Source organism: Crocodylus porosus, unplaced genomic scaffold, assembly GCF_001723895.1.
Source record: "Crocodylus porosus isolate Cpor-Errol unplaced genomic scaffold, CroPor_comp1, whole genome shotgun sequence".
Classification (NCBI taxonomy): Eukaryota; Metazoa; Chordata; order Crocodylia; family Crocodylidae; genus Crocodylus; species Crocodylus porosus.
Genome location: NW_017728914.1, coordinates 10,659,794 through 10,678,579, shown reverse-complemented (window position 1 = coordinate 10,678,579; position 18,786 = coordinate 10,659,794). Strand labels below are relative to the sequence as shown.

Genomic DNA, 18,786 nt, shown 5'->3' with positions numbered 1-18,786 from the left:
TAAAATGAAATGCATATAGGTATCAGTTGAACACAATGTTTTAATTGATATATTTACAATTTAAAAGCAATTTGGAAGCCTACCAGTGCCTCAATCGTTATAATAAAATACATTTTAAATACCTATGTATTTTGGTGTTCTATTTTGGTTGGGTTTTTTTTTTTTTGGATCATAGAAAATCAGAGTTCCCCCTGCCCCATTCACTTACTAGGATGCAGGTCCAGTTGTGGCTGCCCTGTTCTCTCCACACACTTCGTAGCACTGAACAGCCCTGACATACTGGTGCCCAGCTCCTGCCCATGCTGTTGCCCCTCAATCCTGCCCCCCAGCCCTGCTGGTGCCCCTCACTTCCACCCTACAGCCTCCCAGTCCTGCTAGTCCTCTCACACCCACCCCACAGCCTCCCATTCCTCCACCCTCCCAGGTGTCCCTCACTCCCAGCTCACAGCCCCTCCAACCCTGCTGGTGCCCCTCATTCCCAACCTGCAACCCCCTACCCACCCAGAGAGAGCCTCCAGCTGCCAGGGCTGTGGGACAAGGGATCTGGGTCCACAGCATCCTGCCTGCCCCCGGCAGCCCTGCAGAAGGCAGGCCCAAGGCCTACAACTTGAGAGAGGCTGCACCGGGGACCAGGGGTTCAGGAGCCCAGAGTCAGGTGGAGCTAGGGCTGGTGTTCACGGGTAGGCCTAGAACAGCAGGTCTTGGTGAAGAGACCAATCAGGGTAGAGGGGCAGCAGCCAGGAAGGCAGAAACCCCAACAAGGGAAGGAAGGTCTGAGGTGTCCTGGAAACTTAGGGACAAGTGTGTCACCTGTCTGGCAATTTGAAACACCTGCAAGGCATGGGGCATGGTGTAGGGGTGTATTGGAGCCACAGAATAGGTCCTTAAAGCATACAAGTTTGAGAGAGTCAATCACAGGAAGAGACAGCACTGTGGGTTGGCCAGTCTCTGGGGGCAGCCTCCCTTTTATAAAAAGTTTCATCAAGACATAGCAGGTGAAAAGGCAGGGTTAGACCCAGAGAGACAAGGCATAGGGAGAGCCTAACAGGGATGAGGGGGTCCACAGGGGAATCACAGTGCCTCTTTTAAGCACCTAACTCATTACAGTTAACCTTGTTATTACAATGATCTGAAAAGTGGAATGATAGTAGTATTATGTATACAAACAGCCCAGAAAATGTTCATTTGTCTTTAAAATCATGTACCAGCACTCTCTGTATTCAGTAAGATAGCTCATTTTCTACCTGAGCTCTACCTTCAGGCATTCATTCATCTTGAAGACCTTTCTATAATCTCATCTAGGTCTTGAAGACCTTTCTATTATCTCATCTATAATCTCAGTTACCTCATCACCTCCATACACAGAAAATATAGATCACCATACAAGTGAGCAAAGTAGTAGAACAATGCTTCCAAATCTTTTTTGGAAAAATAAGTTGCTATTCCATTTAGCACAGAGATTTGTTAACTAAGCTTCGCATGGAGAAAAAGTTTATGTTGATAGATTTGAATTCTGAATAATTTGCTGTTTGAGGCATATTTTCCCCTCCCTTATGAGTGGGCATTAAATATGTGCATACTGAGTACATTGCAAGTTCTTCAGATATCAACACGTATCAGCAAAAGAAGAGATCCACAGTAGTGGAAGTATGTGTAGAATCTCAAAACTAGGGCTAGAGCTCAAGTAAAATTTTCAAAGGTGTATAGGTGTCCCACTGAAAACCAACTGCACTTCACTTGGTTTAAATGAGACTATGGAGTCAAAGTCCATTCAAGTTTAAACTTTTTATCACAGCCCTAAAAATTAAAAGACTGAAGCAATAGCCTATGGCACAAATGCTCTTCTGTGGACACTAAAACAGTTAGCACAGGGTGCTATAAATTAGTGCTCAGGGAACAAGAACAGTTTCCACTAGGTGCCCGCTACTATAGTGAGCACAAATCTATTAAATAAACAAGTTTACACGTACAATATGTGTACAAGTACGTTAAATGCTTTGCCAACAGTCAAAAAATGGAAAAGTGGCAGAGCTCAGAGGTCTGGTTTAATGTGGACAAAAGCAGAAGTCACTGAATTGACCTCAGGCAGCATTCACTCACTTAGTATCTGATAGAAAGGAGCACCAGGAGGGTTAGTTAGTGATGACAGATTAAGTCAACAACAGACTGAAATTAGATCCCAACAGTTAAATTTCCTGCAGCAATGGGACAACTTCAGCACTAAATTTGCCCTTTAAAAATTTTACTCTCACCTTGTTTCTCTTTGGTAATTGGATAAATCATTTGACTTCAGTGCCACCATTTTAACAGCTCTGTACAGCCGAATAGTAATTAACCCTTCCTAACCTGAAAAGAGAAATTGTAAGTCTTAATGTCTAGCAATGGGCTTCGCGGAACTAGGATCATTAACACTAATGACCACATCATGAGTAAATGCCTTTTCATGGAATTAAGAATATTCTTTATAGTCTGCGGAGGATCAATTTGATCTATTAAAACACAGAAAACCACAACAGGTGTTTCAGACTTACTTTGCCACACTATTGCTGTTAGTTCCAAAGTTACAGTGATATTTATGGAATTCTGATATTTCCCATTTCCTGCTTTCAATAGTTATTTTAGTCATTTTTACAATAATGTTCAAGTGTTGTTTGGAAACATCTAAACAAGAAGAAACCTGAACCCTCCTCCCTGAACACTCTGTGCTCTCCTGTCCTGGCAGTGGAATGTTACTTGGATGCCAGCTACTGCAAAGAATCCAGAACGTACTGAAAGGTGGTATTACATGTACTATACTTCTTTAATAAACAGGTATAGGTTTACATTTGTGTTGCCTTTGGAAATGATTTGTACTTTGCATGCCTCAGTCATTATGTGCTGCCTGAACTGAAATATTCAGCAGCCCATCAAATATCCTTCAACATCCTCATTAAAGGAGCCCTTAATATTACTCCATTACATACATGCATACTAACATATCAAGTATCCAGGTTGTAGCTGCATTGGTCTAGAGGAAAAAGCAATTAGGACTCATGGTAGACGTGATCTCTTTTATCAGATCAACTAGATTTTTCCAAAAAAAATTTCTTCAATTGCAACCTTTTGGGCACAAACACCCTTCATCAGGCATTGGAGGAAAGATTGTAAAAAGTTCTCCTGGGTAGAAAGGAAAGTTCATAATTTCATAGGAGTCCACAGAGGAGTCAGTAGATGGAATACAATTCTGAGCAGGCATTTCTTACCTGGTAAGGTGCCTCTGAGCTCATAATTTTACAAGGAAGAAGCAACTTTGACCACCTGAAACCTGAGATACTGCTCCTGTCTTCGTTCAAGGTAGTTTGCATCATCATAGAGCCTCGCAACAGAGCTCACAGACACCTTACCAGATAAGAAATGCCTACCCAGAAGAGTATTTGATCTATTGACTCCTCTGTGAACTCCAAATTGCAATCAGTGTTGGAGTCTGCATACAGAGAATTTGCTCAATAAATCCAGAATTCCAAACCGTGAAACAGTGGTAGTTGCTATGGAATGGTTTAATGTCCACTGTCATACACTCAAGCTTGTGTTAGTTTCTGGCATCCAATTTAGAGAAGAGAAAGGCCCATTATTACAGATAATGGAACTTTTCCTTTAGTTTCTCTGCTTTTCTTCAGTTGAAGCGGATGGGACTTTGGCTTAAGTAGCCAAAGGTTATTAGTTCTTTCCTTGATGCTGCACTTAGTTGAGATGACATACATACCTACAAAAGCATTATAACTTCTTAAACTCTCTCCTTTAGTGGCTTTTCATACATAGAATTTACCTTTGGTCAGGTTTAAAGTGAAATGTGGGGATAATAACTGAAGTTGCCATAAATGATAAGTTCTGGAACGATCGTTCCATATACTAGACTGCATGGGGTTTTCTTCTGAAAAGGGTGCACGGTAAGGACCAAACTAGCAAGTAATGTGCTAAGGAGTGTTGCATACTGCACACAAAAGATGTGCTGAGAGACACACTTTTTATTGTGTATACTCTCTGGTATAATACATCAATAACACCAAGAAGGCAGAGAACTTACATTGGCAACGCTTGAAATCAAAGCAGAGAAAAGTTAAAGAAAACATGGCTATTTTATAAGTGCAGGACTTTGTCTAAGCCATCAGACCACAATTATAAGGCTGCCCAGTTCAGCAACTTGAAAAAACAACAATTCTTTATAAGAATTCATGCAAAATATAGATGAGAACTGGACCAAATGCCAGATTTTAAATTTAATGAGAACCAAATCAGCTTGCTGTTTCCCCAGAATAGACCCGAGACAAAATATTAAAAACAAACTCTGGAAAAACATGCATCTAAATTTAAATAATCATAGCAATGTTTTGCACTTCATTTAAGGATCTCAAAATTCTTTTAAGAAATTATTAACGAATGCACACAAAAACCCAATATGACAATTAGTTACCATCACAGAGCCATTCTTCTCCTGCTTAGCTCTCTACCCTTTCTCTTCATTGTTTCTGGAGTTGCACTAGGCGCCTTTCCAACCCTCATCCTCTTTACTATACTGCTTAAAGTACCTGCAGTTTTGATTAATGTGGCTCTGATTTGTTTCCACTCGTGTAAATTAAATATTAGCTAAGGTCATAAGGAAATAAGGAATAAAATCAGCTTATGTGAAAAAAGAACCAGGCTCTGAGTTACCCCTGTTCTTAAGTGTGTGTTTTTCTTTAAAAGTATTTATATTAGTTTCTTCAGTGGGGGAGAAATCAGCTATCCATTTCTCTGCCAGTGACTAATACCTATGCAACTGTTTTCTGCTCTTTCGTTAGGAAGTCCTATGCTCCTAGAAATCACGTCCACAGGAAATATTAAATGTACCAGCTTGCTAGCATTGCAGCAGTTCAGTCTTACTAGAAGACATCATGCTGGGGAATAAATTTACCTTCTAAAATAAACCTTTTAGAAAATGTTACCTCCTGATGCATGTCACTTCCATCATCTTATGGACTAAAACTGCACTACCTCTTCTTTTGGCAGTAATTTTATGCTTTGGGTTGAACTAATTTTTTTTACTCTGTTCACTATTGGGCTTGATTCAAAGGGTCTGTGCACATCAGTCAGCATGAGCTAGTTATTCACTTAATTTTCTTTGATTATCTGCTTTTCATTTTAATACCTTCATTCATATAAAGAAAGGCTGGAATAGAAAATGAAGTATCAATCTCTATTCCCATACTCTAGCCTCCAGAAAACTTTAGTATTAAGTAATCCCTACAACTTTTCTCAGGAGAGAGTAATGACTTCAAGAAAACCAGCACACAGACAGGAGCCATTTGAAATCTTGTCCTAAATCAGAAGGGGTGTACATCCCTCAAGCTTCACGGGCTGCTTACTGACAGGATCCTGTACAAACAGAATACAAAACCAGATGGGCCACTGGTGAATATGCTCATTCCTATGTCGTGTCAGATAATGCGTGGGAAACCAAAAGCAGTTACCTTATCCCTTCTTGTGGCCCTGTTAGTTGAACTACCACTTCCAACCCTTATTCTTTGGAAAGTTCCAACCAGAATTACTGTTGCTGCAAATACAGACTGGAAAAGTCTAGTGTCCTATCCAGGAGACAGCACCCTGTAGGCAGCGCTGCCTGTGGGAATGTCCAAGTCCCGTCTCTCTTGCTGGGCTCAGTGGGACGCTTGGGCAATGCATAGAGCCCAGTCTTCCCAAAGGGCACCATGGTGACCAGGAAGCTGCACCTTATCCTGACTGCGGGGAACTGAAAGCCCCAACAGATGCAGGGAGTCCAGGCAGCTAGCTCTAGCTGATAGTGGGTCTCCCTCGGACCACCAGGCCAGCAGGACGCATCTCCCTGGGCAGCTGTCTCAACTTGGGGTGGGCAGAGGTGGAGCCAGTTCCTGGAACTCAGCTGGTAACTGGGCAATGGCAGAGTTGGAGCGAGAGGAGAGGGGAGTGCAGGGAATGGGTTCAGGCACTCATTGCGGCATACAGCTGCAGTGCTAACACCTGACCTGTTTGCTGGTTTCCCTCATAAACTTCCCAGGTTTGAGGTAATGTTTAGAAATTTGTTCCAAGAAAGTAATATTCCTGTACAGCTGAGGCATGAAGCCATCACGGAGTTGCCTCACCCTGAGCCGAGGCTGACACGTTCCTACAACACTGCCAGCTAAGTAGTGGAATATCTAGCACTCCAGCCAGACTCTGGGGCCGAGCTGTGTTAATTTGGCCCATGGTTAGTGAAAGGTTGCCAATTCCCAACTTAGATAGGATCAGACCATGCACCTGTTAATTGCCTGAGCATCTCTGCAAACAGAATAGCTTTTGATTGTGCTTTTCTATCACGGATTTATGCTGTTCCCTTTTGGCCTGTTAATAGGCCACATTTTCACTACAGCTAGAAAGACTGCTACTGCCAACTAGCCACTCTGGCTACCTAGAGTACAAAATAATTAAAAATCCAAGTGCTAAATAGGGGGAGTTTTCACCTACGATTTAATCTGGACATCTCAGTGTCCAAACAGGAAGAGGTGCTAGTTCCAGATGTGAGGGTATGAGGCTGGGGGAAGCCTCCTACAAGAGAGGAAAGTGAATTAGTTCCCCTCTTTAATGAGCAAGGAGTGATAGGTCCATACCTAGGACCCTCCATTCTCTCCAGGGCTATCATCTCACACTAGCATGAAATTCAGTGGATGAGGGAAAAAGAAGCAGAACTACTTCAAGTGATTCGTAGTGGTAGGTTTTTTTTTTTTTTTGGTCTGGACAGGACTGGAAGGACACAGTTACTGTTCCCCAAAGAAGGGGTGAAGGAGAAGTATAAAACTTACTTTGGGAGATTCCGTCTATTAATTCTTAACAGCAGACAGTCAGCTACCTTGAAATTACTGTAACTGAATATTATGTTCAGGAATTCTTGATTAGTGCTGAGAGAAAAAGCCATCTTAGGCAAAGGAAACTGGTGGTGTGTTTTAGTTCAACAAGATTCACATAGAGATACATAATAGTGCTGTATTGCTTCAGTTCTACCTCATTCATCTTTCCTGTTACAAAGAGACTGGCATCCACTGTATTAGCAGCATGATGTGTGATATTCAGATTGCAAGCTACAATAATTATTTACCCAAGTATAAAGTTTCTCTTTGTTTAACTTTACTATCCAGTTTGGAAGTGGTTCAAGGAAAATGAGGTTCACTCATTTATTTGCTTCAAACTACTCTTCTACTTCTATAAATTAATAGATCAATCAATTAATAGCTGTAGAATGTGAAGTCCTATGTTATGCTTTTTATTATAAACTATACTGGAATCCATATAATCCTGGGAACATGACCCTGTCATCCTGTCTATGCAATTAGATGGGTGGTTATCATAAGAGCTGAATCTCTTAGGGGTAGAAGGAGTTGAAATGAAACGTACGCTTTCTTTCTAGGAAGCATTTGAAAACCACTTTTTTTTTCAGGAATGTTTTCCTTAACATTGTGGATCTTATTTAAAAAAGCCCTCCTCCCTGAGGTCTTCTCCCCATGATACATCACATGTGCTCAAATGGCACATAGAAATGGCATAGGAATAGCAGGTCTGTGTTGGGTCTATGGAAAACACGATTAAGCATACACTTAGAAAAGCAGGGTTTGAGAGGCAAAATGGCTTTGTTGTTTTACTCTGATGGTGGAGAGTATGATGATTGATTCTCCACCCTAAAGGAAAGATTTCTAAGCATACAATCATTTGAGCCGTGGTTGGCAGTCACTGTCATTCTGAAAGTTGCCAGACATTTAGAAATCTAAGGATACCAGGTTCTGCTCCCCACAGCTAGTGCCTAATCCTCAGATAGCCCTGATGAAGTCAGTTTGACAACTAGACAAGTAAAAAAACTACCAAAGTGTCTAAGAGTATCAATACTTGTTCCAGTGCAAAGGGACTGAAGATATATCTACACTGCATCCACAGGTATAACTGCAACTTCTGTAGGCATGTGCAAACTAGCTTTTCACTGGTCAGCTTTATGTACCACCAGCAGCATAATACATCTAGCAAATACTTGCCTAGAATCCTGGGTGGGCTCGTGCAGCCTGTGCTACTCTGCAATTGGTAACCAACCTTGTTGGCAACTCAGTGTGCTGCAGTCACACTTCTGAACTGTGGTGCAGATGTGCCGGAGGGTACACTGAATTAGCGAGGAAGTATGCCATCTTCTGATGAGCAGTATGACTCCAATTCTGGGTAGTAGTTAGAGACATTCTAATGGATATAACACAAAATGACCATCAAAACTGATACCAATTGGATGACAGTCAGCAAGACACCCAGGGCTCAATGAGTTGTGGAGATCAGCTTGTCTTTTTTCTCCCCTCCTATCCGTCTCTTTCAGACATATTGGTAAAGGAAAAGGGAAGCCTCCATGGTCATGCCTGCTCTCTGGCTAGTGTACTTAAGTGTTCAGCTTTCAGCCTGGTACCTTGCATGAGCAGGACCCATCAAAACATGACAGCATCCAGCATGGTGTGAAATTTTTGGTTCTGACCTCACAGTGCAATTTGCTATCATGAAGTCCCACATCCATGTTGTGCCTCACTAAAATTAACAGGGTTCTGCCAGGGTCAGGATCTGCCCTAGTGGCTTGGTTGGTTGGTTAATGTCCTACTGCTCAACTTATGCAATACCTTTATTCATGTTGAGTAGAATCACATCCCTTTAATTGTCCTGTTAACATCAGTGCGACTACTTGATGAGACAGGTACTGTTCATTCAGAGAGAAATCATAGTGTATAGCCCTATATTTAACTGCTCATCAATTTCCACTTTGATGTTATCAAACATTTTCCCATTTTTTTGTCAATAGAAAATGAATGCCTTGCTGCATTAGTCAGCAGTTTGATACATTTCCATTTTGCCAAACCACAATATGCTTCAGACTCTGCAATACTCTTGTTCATTTATTAAATTCATCAGGATTTAGTCTATGTGAACAAGGTTGACTGATATGGATCTGCTTCCACAAGACTCTTCCATTTTATGTGTCATTAATCAAACAGCCCCAAGTCCTGCACTTAAAAAATATTATACTACTATACAATCTAATATTCAACCAAGGGAGCAGGCTTGTAATACATTAACATTTTGAGTACTTTAGAATTGGCTCAGAAGAGATGGGAAATACATGGTGGAAAGAAGTTTCCTGTACATGTCTATGAATAGCTCTGTGATAAGGAGTATACAGTGTTCAGGATGATACCTCTGGGTCAAAGGGACTACATAAGTGCATCTTAAGGCAAAAATTGTCCCATCTACTTGTAAGCACAACAAAAGGCAAGGGGGCGTACGAACAATTTACCACAAGGCAAACAAAGACAGGAATCTACAAAGTGTTCGGTACTCTGGTAACTTCTCCATGGTGTATTTTTACCCCACAGTGGGTACATCAACATGTGCAATTATTGTGCTCCTAGGCATGCCCTTTGAACATCTGCCCGGGACTGGAGCATGTTGAGCCAGGTTGGAGCAGCCCCAGCTAGCAGGGAGCCCAGGGGTCAGTCCACCAGCCCAGGGCTGCTCTCTCCAGTGCTGCAGAAGGCCTGGCTGGGGCATGAGGGTGCTCTAGTGTGGGGCTAGTCATCAGGCACCCTCAACATTGAAACACGCTCATGCCCAAAGCAGCCGGGGCTGCACATGTGATGCTATGGAGTAAAAATCTCTGCAGCAGGACAGTACTTGTATTTACAAGTTAATTCATTTATTCCAGTCTAATAAGGGTGCACATGTAGTTATGCAATGTTTAGTGTGGAGCTAATTAGTCTATTCCACAGTAAACATCTTGCATAGACCAACCCAGTAAAGTAAAAATTAACCTGTGGTAGTTTACCCTTTGATGAGAGATCAGCATCAATGCAGACTTCTCTTCAGTACCCCTCAATGTCTCCACACTAAGATGGAAATTGCAATCTACACTCCATGTCCAAATTATAAGATTAGGGACAGACATTCAAAAAACCTGTGCCTGAATTAATTAAATCTTTGCAGGTTAGTCTAACCTGCCTAGGCTGAATCAGTTTGTAACTGTACAGACATCTCCTCTGGACTGAAAAAATGCAGGCACATGCCTGCTGTGGCTCAGATTAGAAGCTGGGGGGCACTAGAGCAGCCTTCCCTTCCCTTCTACAGTGCTGAGCTGAGGGGGGGGGCATGGCCAGGCCCTGGCAAGATGCTCTAATTAGGGAGGGGTTCCCTCCCTTTCCTAGTCAGTGAGGGAGCAAGCAGGGATTTACACAGCATTTATACAGCAGGGAGTTGCACAGCATTCATCAGCCCATCAGCAAAACAAAAGGATCTCTCATTAGTTCAAGCTCTTCTAAAACAACCTTTTCCAAGGAAGGAATGGAGAGAGGAGGGACATTATCAGCTACCTGCTGATTAGCTCCAAAAAGCCCTAAGCTGACACTGTCCAGTCTACCTTTGTCCTGTCTCCCACAGCATGGACCGTAGCCAGCAAGTGTTATGCTAGCTAATGCCTAGAGGTGTCTGTGTAAGATAGAAGGGAGAGGAGAATCCCTGCTTGAACAGGGAATGGTGGGGAGGCAGGGGGTGGCTGGAGCAGAGGGAAGCCAGGTAGACCCCGCTGTACCTGCAGTCCCTGGCTGGAGCTCCAGCCAGGGAACAGAGGGGAGGGCCAGCCCTGCTGGGTTGGGCCAGAGAGCAGAGCCCTGCTCAGTGTTGCAAATCATCTGGGATTCTGATTTAACTTAAACCAGGAAGGGGTCTGGGACAGACATTGCATAAACCAGTTTGACCCAGATCAGTTAAGTCTGATACTACATTCAACCAGCTTTATCTCAAACCAGTTTCAGCCATTTTAAAACTGGTTTATGTGCACTGAAATTCTGTTCTGTTATAGGTTTAAACCAGTTTCAGATCACTTAAACCAGTTTATGTATAAAGTCTGTCCTTAGCCTAGTTGTCTCCTCTGAGTGCCAGCAAGGTCACTAACTAATTTAACCTATAATGATTTTTATGATATCTACTAGATAAAGACTATTAAGCATCTTGAATAGGCTGGCCAGTGAATGGACTTTAGAAGGCATCCACTTTCAGCCACTGCCACTCTTGACTTAATTTGAACTACCAGCTTTGTTAAAGTCTGAATGTCAGTATTACTAGTTCTCAAAGCTAATTCCTTAAGCAACTGGTCATCTCACTGCTTTTGCTGCTAATGACAGACAAAGAAGAACTTTATGCAGAGCTCAAAACTATTTCCAAAATATTTCCCACGCGCACATTTGGTTGTTGTATATTGTATTTTTATGTGGGCAAGATCTGGGAAAAATATATAAAGCCCTCTGGCCTCATTGGGCAGAGGACACAGGGAGTCCTTTAGGCAGACTGGTTGGGAGAAAGACTGCAGTGTGGTGCTCCCTGACTGGACAAGGCCAGAGTGATGTCATACAAAGGGATACAAGGTGAGCTAGGCTGGTTTGGGGAAGCGGAAGCTGAAGCTGCCACTGAAGCTACTGTGCAGTCTCCTTCAAGGGAGAAGCAGTGAAGATGGCAAAAACAGAAGGTCAAGCAGAGAAGAAGCATTGTCCCAGTATCTGGGAACTTGTCTCTACTCCTTTTCTTCCCCTTTTTATTTTTAGAGGTTTTAAGCGATTAATACTGGGGAAAAGAGTATTTGTTCCTTGGATTTGCTGGCCCTGGTTTAGGCCTGGCATCCTGAACAGAGTTGGAATCTGGGTGTTTCTAATCCTGCCAGTTTTGGGCTGGCTGTAACCATTGAGCAACCTGGTTCCTTTGAAGTTTTCCTGAAGGTTTCATTTCAGCAGGCCATATAATCCACCCCAGAAGTGTGGGGTGCATGCATGCTGTCTGGAGCCACAGTCAGTCCCCACACACATACACAGACTCTCCCTGGGAGCAAAGATTGCCGCACCGCTATCACTCCAAGAGCGCTGAGAGGCCCCTGGCACCGCCAAAGAATCCACTCTCAAGCAGCTTCCCCTGGTGCAGTGCAACCTCTAGACTATGTTGTGTAGTTAGTAATGTTTCACACTGCATTTGGTGTTTTTTTCCTGTTTTCTGTGTTAAAACTGTTTTTTGTTACGTTGCTTGCAAGGAGGGGTTTTTTGTTTATGCAGGATACCCTAGTAATTAATTTAGTGTTCCCAGATTTCCGGGTGGAGGCTTGAGCCACAGGTATAATTTATGAGGTACCCCAAAATGTGAACCCAGCCCTTGTGCTGCTGACCGGTGCCCAGCACAAGGGTTACAGTTGCAAACATTGCAAAGGGGGACATCGCTCTTCAAACAAGACAATTAAGATACCTTATTCCATAGTCTGTCGCAAAGATGCACGATAATGAGCTGGCTAGCGTACCATTTATAGACTACATACATCATATAATTTACAACATAGCCAATAACATCCTTGCTGCCCTTGCTACAAAACAGAGCACAGTGCGACACCTAGTGGCTTCACACCAATCCAACAGTGGCTCAGCAACAGGTTCATTCCATGACTAATTCATATCAATCTGTCACAAGGGGCTCTTGCTCACTAGTGGTTATGATGGATTTTAAGCATGTTTCATATTCATTTTTATTTACGTTAACAAGAATATTGCAGTCACTCTACCAAGCTTCTTCATGTAAAATTTAACATTAACATGCTTGGGCAGAAAAATAATTCTGAAGTGGCAGCAACCAAAAGCTAGTACATTGATATTGCACTAGTTTTTGTGCAATACTTTTCACAAGTTTCCCCCCTACTTAGTTATGGTTTTGGTAAGGTTACAAAAGCAGGGTAGGAAAGGTTCTTTCAATACACTCAGCAGGCCCGGTGAATTTGAGGAGGATGAAAAGAGCCTTCTAAATTTGGCAACAGCCTACTGTAATAGGTTTCTGGGCCATGATGGTGGCTCCTAGGCAGGAGTGGGCCCAGGGTCAGGATGTACTAGTGAACTTGCACCCACTCTGATTCCTGGGCCACCCAAAGTTCAAAACCAACTGGATGGCAGTGGTAGCAGCATTTCAAGTCAGACAGTGTGACAGTGCTGAGGAAGTCACTTGGCTTCATGGCTTATTATAAGCTATCTGCTCCCTTCTTAAGCTCTTCATTCCACAGGTGTTAATGACTCCGTCTTCTTTTTAATTATCTTGACTTTCTACCAATCAAGAGAACCTTTGTTCTGCATTTCTGCTGTCCATAAGCTGCTCCTGAGAATAAACCTCTTATTTCACAACACTGCAGATTGTTTTTAACTCATGCTAATGAAGTTACATTTGTTTTTGCTTCAATCTTAAACTGAATAGTACAGCCTTAGGCCCCTAGCATATTAGTAATGCTTCTAGTTTATTTTTAACTGGAGAAAAATGTGTTGTGTTATGTGTGATGGTGTACCTCACCACTGGCACCCCACTTTTCAAAATTCTAGATCCACCCAAGTTCCTAGATACTACCAGAATATAACCAATACATATGGATAATAATAAAATGCAAGCCACTTCTTTACTTCATGAGTTGTTCTCCCACAGGACACATTTAAGAACATAATGGAGGGCATATGGAGAAAATTGCACTGGTGATATTATTATATGTGTTATGAAATGAGAGGTGTTCAGGCTATAGGCAATCTGGCACCAGAACCAAATCAACTAGCAATAAAACCAATAATACTAGCCCTGTTGTAAAAATGAATACAATGTGGCTTCATCAAACAAACACGTTTCTAATTGCTTTTATTTTGTACCATTAGGAGAGGAAAAATAATGCTGGAAGAATTATGTTAATTTACACCAAATGTTCTCAGAAGGCTATTGTGTCATCTGGTAGCAATTTCCTGCAGTGTTATAATTCTCAATTAGATTAGATTATCACTGCACAGATTGGCATTCTTTACTAAAATCTATTTTTGGTGGAAATCCAAATGAGACAATGCAGAAGAGGCAACATAATCTGCTCTCTTGGGGAAAAAGGATTTGCTTTAAACATTGCAGCCTTCCTTTTTTTCCAATTATATATGAATGACCATATACAGTAAAATCTCTGTTATTCAGCATCCCCGGGGCAAGGGGATTGCCTGTTATGTAAAAATTGCAGCTATCTGAAATAACCCGGCAGGGTTTTCAGATAATATGGAGCAGGGGGAGGGGAAGTGGGGGTGGCAACAGCCGCACACAGAGTGGTGGCAGCGCAGGGTCATGGGTAGTGGCAGTGGCCACTGTGTGCGAGCTTTCCCCTGCCCCCACCGCATTTGGTCAGCCAGCCAGAAATGCTGGTTAATAGAGTATTCTGGTTGGTGAAGCATCAGATAAAGTATATTGATCAAAGCCTCTCCCACTGCTGAGAGCATCATGCACTGGCCCCATACAAATTAAAATTCAGTCCAATTGAAGCTGTGCATGTGGAGCATGCTTCTCACTCTCACCAACTCACCTGCTGACTATGCCTCATTTTGCCTACAATACTCTCCGGGGTCTTTGACCCCAGCCACTATAGACCTTTGTTGGTGACTTGCATCTTCTGAAATACAGGCTGTTGGCCGGGAAATGTCTTTTTTATTATGTATGCCCAGTGACAAGCACAAAAGGGTCCTACAGTAATATATGTGATTAATAATGGTTAAATTGAAAACAAACAGCAATGAGACAGCCAATACTGAGGACCACTAGTGAGGAGCAAGGATTTCCTAGAACAAGCTGGTCAACTTACCAGCATTTTCGGCACCCAAAAGCACTAGGGCCCAGATCCTCACAGGTATTCAGGGGCTTAAACTCCTAAAACAAAGCCATGCAAGAACCATGTAACTTCTTAGGGATTTAACGAGAAATAGTGTCAAAAGCTTTCCACATGTTATTCTTATAGAAAGCTTTCTATAAGTCTGTCCCTCCTTTGTATGCATTTCCAATAATAATTTAAGGAGTTCTAGTGTAGGAAAGGGCTACATTTGCATTATGTTGCAGCCAGCCATCAAGATGATCATTTATGATGACGTAGATGCCACAAATTGCATGTGTGTGTTTGTCTGGACACCCCCCTGGAGCGTATTAACTGGCATATTTCCAGGTTTGGTGTGTATGCATGAGAACATATAGGTGCGGTATGTCTGGGACCGTCTTAGGTTATACAGATGTCATGTACATGTTCCCTATGGACTGACAAAAAAGTAGGTTTCGGTTCTGTGCTAAAATTATTATGCAGATAAATTGAGAGATAAGGCAACTGAGTACTGGGACACTGGTACTCAGCTGAGTACTAGGGCCCTTCTAATTTCCGGCTTTATTACATGTGTATAACTCACCTTTTAATTTAATGCCCTTTCTTACTTATATGGCTTTCTCTTCCATAGTTCACTCTACAGCTTTCTGTATGCGGTATTGAAAATTTTAGCCTTCCCCTCAGGTTTAGAGGTAAGAGCTGTACTCAAGTGTCCTTTCATTATGTCGCCTGAATTTCATATCCTTTTATAAGTATGAAGAACCACATCTCTGAGTTCTTTCATAATATTTGTTCTGCCATCTGTTTGGAATTGCAGCATGAACTATGTAGGTCATTAATCCTGCTCCCTTGCTTACAGACTGGTCGGGGAGTTGGTTGGATGAATTGTTCTGTGTGAAATGGATTTTATATTAAATTATCTTTTGGTTTTGTAAGCTCAGTGGCTCACTTAGAGTGCAGATAACTGTTCATCATCTCTTAGACTTTGGATGCATGAATACCAATGACGTTTACAGTTTCCATTGTCGCTAAGGAAACAAAATTTACATTCCAGTTTGAAGGAGGGCCTATGTTGTCCTCAAGATTATGTCATCACTTTGGATGTCCTCGAAGTTTTTATAAAGGGAATGGGCATTAGGGAAGCCAGGTTTTCACTGCTCAGACTCTAAGATACTATGGCAAAAGATGTTTGTTCTTTAACAGATGGCTCTTCCTTTCTTTACAGAGGAAAGGGAATCATGGAATATTCCCTTTACAAGTTGTATGTTGAGTACAATGTGACCCCGGTGCCACTCAGAGGGGCCAGGGATGATGGCTTACAGTTTTGCTGGAACCACATAGGCTAATTCACAATTTGATGCTGCTTTTCTGTTTCTCCATTATAATTAAGGACCACTGTAATTCAGGCTTCAGGGGATTTCAGGGAAAAGCCTGAAATTTAGTGTTTCCCCAAAGCCCTGGAAAACTGCAATTTGGTCAGAAATGGTCTAAAACTGCAGTGGGAGAAAAAATGAAAATGAAAATTGAAAATGTTTTTACCTGAATCATGAAGAAGAAAGGCAGCAGAGCCACCAAAATACTGTGGAAGGCCCACATGTTTCCAGAGACAGCCTAGTACAGGCTGAGTCCCTGCCAGGGCTCAGCTAATCAGGTTGTTTGATTCCCTGCTTTGGCGGGGAGTTTGAGAGCCCTGCCCAGAGTGGGGCAGGTAAGTACCCCCAGTCCTAGGGGTTGCAGCACAGGTATGCCGAGTACCTGGCCCCACCACCTGGCACAGCTCTCCTGAGCCCCGCTTTGTTCTGGTGCCTTGCAGGATCAGAGGATACATCCCCTCCCCTTCTCTGTGCAGTGGGGCAGAGCAGGGCTCAGGAAGCCCATGCTGGCCCGAGACTCAGGAGGCACCAGATCGCCAACTGGGGGTGCGGTGGGGGGTCCCTCAGCAGCCGATTGCTGAGCCAGTGGTGAAACTGGAAGTGCACTTCAGCCAGCACTTCCGGTTTTGCTGCTGGCATTTCCAGGGGGTGCACAGCTGATCTCAGGGGGTGTGCGTGCACCTCCTACACATTGTCAATGGCCAGGGGGAAGCCCCTGTGGTGTGGGTACCTGTGCCCCGTGCCTGCCTGTGGGGGCAGGCACCTAGCATGGGTGTCCCAAGCCCTGCTCTGCCCCATTCCCCTCCTCTCCTGTGCAGCAGCATTGCAAATCACAGCTCAGGAGTTGTTGTTTAGCAGAGTTTATTTAATAAAGTGTTGAGCTTTACTTTCATAAACAGCTGAAGAATAGCCTGTGTGCTGTTGTTCAGTGGTAATCAGCCCCATGCCAGGCTCCCTCAGCCAGAGGCATGGGAGAGCCTACTCAGAAAAAATGCCCGAAACTGGCTCCAGCAAGCTTGCTTTTCCCCCCACTGCAGCCTGACTTATAGCAATCCTTCACTCTACTCATTCCTAGCATTTGCCCTGTTCAAACAGCAACAATAACACTTCCCAGAACAGTAAAGCGTGCTACTGCCATGCCCAACCTGCTTTGTTGAGCAGAAGCTGAAAGATAACATTTTTTTTCATGCTCAGGTATTGTGCTCCAATTCATTTCTTTCCTTTTACAAATGATCATTTTAATATTTTGTCTTCTGTTTCAGATCAAGCTCCACTTTATATGCCATCAGCAGCAATATATGCAATCCTAGCTAGAATGCCTTCACGAAGATTAATTTCATTTTCTTTAGACTTGGAAAGGTCACAGAACATCAAACACCCTTGGTCACACAAAGCTAGATATTGATTAATTGATTGATCTAAGCTCACGGTGGTACTTGCCTAACTAAGGCATGCCTAAGAAGTTATAGTATGAAGACAGAAACTGGAGAAAGGATTTCAAGTTCCAGGAGGAATGAAGTTTCTTTCAGGACCAGGGGCTCAGGAATGCAAGCTGGGACCTGACAAATAAAACTGTTCTCCATGCTCTGTCAACACATCTCTTTGGTACAACACTAGCCACTTGTCACTGCACTCATACTTAGGAAACAGTTACAACTCCCCACGAGATTTTCAGTGCTGCTACCCTCAAAACAACCAAGCATCCACAGTTCAGTCTCTCAGAACCATTTTATTTGCTGCCTGGTTTCTGAACCATGAGGACGCATGCATTTCCCAAGAACAGTCAGGGCTAAAAACTAGCTCCTGAGAAAATGGAAGCTGATGTTTACATAGATATCTGGATGCCCGCAGCTGAGAATTTAAGACAGACACCAACTATCACCAAATTAACCATAAACAACACAGAATTATCAATACCAGCAGCTCTTTACCTTCCTCCAAGCTTTTTTTAAAATTATGAAGCAACCAGTTCATGCTGATTCATATATATTCTGAGCACCTGGCAATGCAATATAAAAGCTCTTGCCTACCTAGTAGGGATTGGGTAGACATTTTCGGGGGGGGGGGGGTGCAGATTTTGAAAGCACAGTGAGGGAAAGACCCTCAGCAGCTGTGAATCAATGCCACAAAACAGGACCTCAGATGCCTGGTGGATTTTAGGCTAAGTAGACATCACCAAGTAAAGCAGATTAGCTGTGCCAGAATGTGTCTCAGCACAGCTGATCCACTTCATTAGGTAAAGCATACATCACCAGTTGTCCTGCCCCATTTATCATGCAGAACAATGGCAACAAGTTCCCCATTTAGAGACACCCACAGGAATCTCTGGAGGTTCATCTCTCAGTGAGGAAAACCTTGGCTCCCTACTTCCAGAGACATGCTCTAGAGGGTCTGACACTATCTCTCTGCAAGTGGAAAATCCTGGCTGTCCCCACTTCCGGAGATCCTAGGGATGCATGGCTACATGCAGAAAGTCAGGCAGGCACTCCCAGTGCTTGAGGGGCCTCATCCCGTGTAGGGATTCCCAGGGTGTGCAGGATTGGGCCCCTGAAGCCATAGGAGCACTTGCCCAGGGTAGCTGGACAGTACAGACAGCCCCAGGCTGCCCACTCTCTCCTGCCAGAAAGCAAGTTGACATCTACCATAATAAGGCAACAGAAATCATTACTCCCTTTTGTGATAGCCACCATTTGGGCTTTTGTG

The 18,786-nt window shown here is 43.1% G+C and overlaps 1 protein-coding gene and 1 long non-coding RNA gene across 2 annotated transcripts in view; one reads left to right on the top strand and one right to left on the bottom strand.

Moving 5' to 3' along the window:
• Positions 1-18,786, bottom strand: part of LOC109309958 (rho GTPase-activating protein 7-like) — a 179,489-nt gene that overhangs the window by 109,741 nt on the left and 50,962 nt on the right. The window lies entirely within an intron of this gene.
• The window catches only part of LOC109309960, an 8,754-nt gene continuing 830 nt past the window's right edge, over positions 10,863-18,786 (top strand). Inside the window, exons 1-2 of the long non-coding RNA XR_002101098.1 lie at positions 10,863-10,956; positions 16,362-16,364. This is a non-coding gene — a long non-coding RNA (uncharacterized LOC109309960). The remainder of the gene's footprint in view (positions 10,957-16,361; positions 16,365-18,786) is intronic.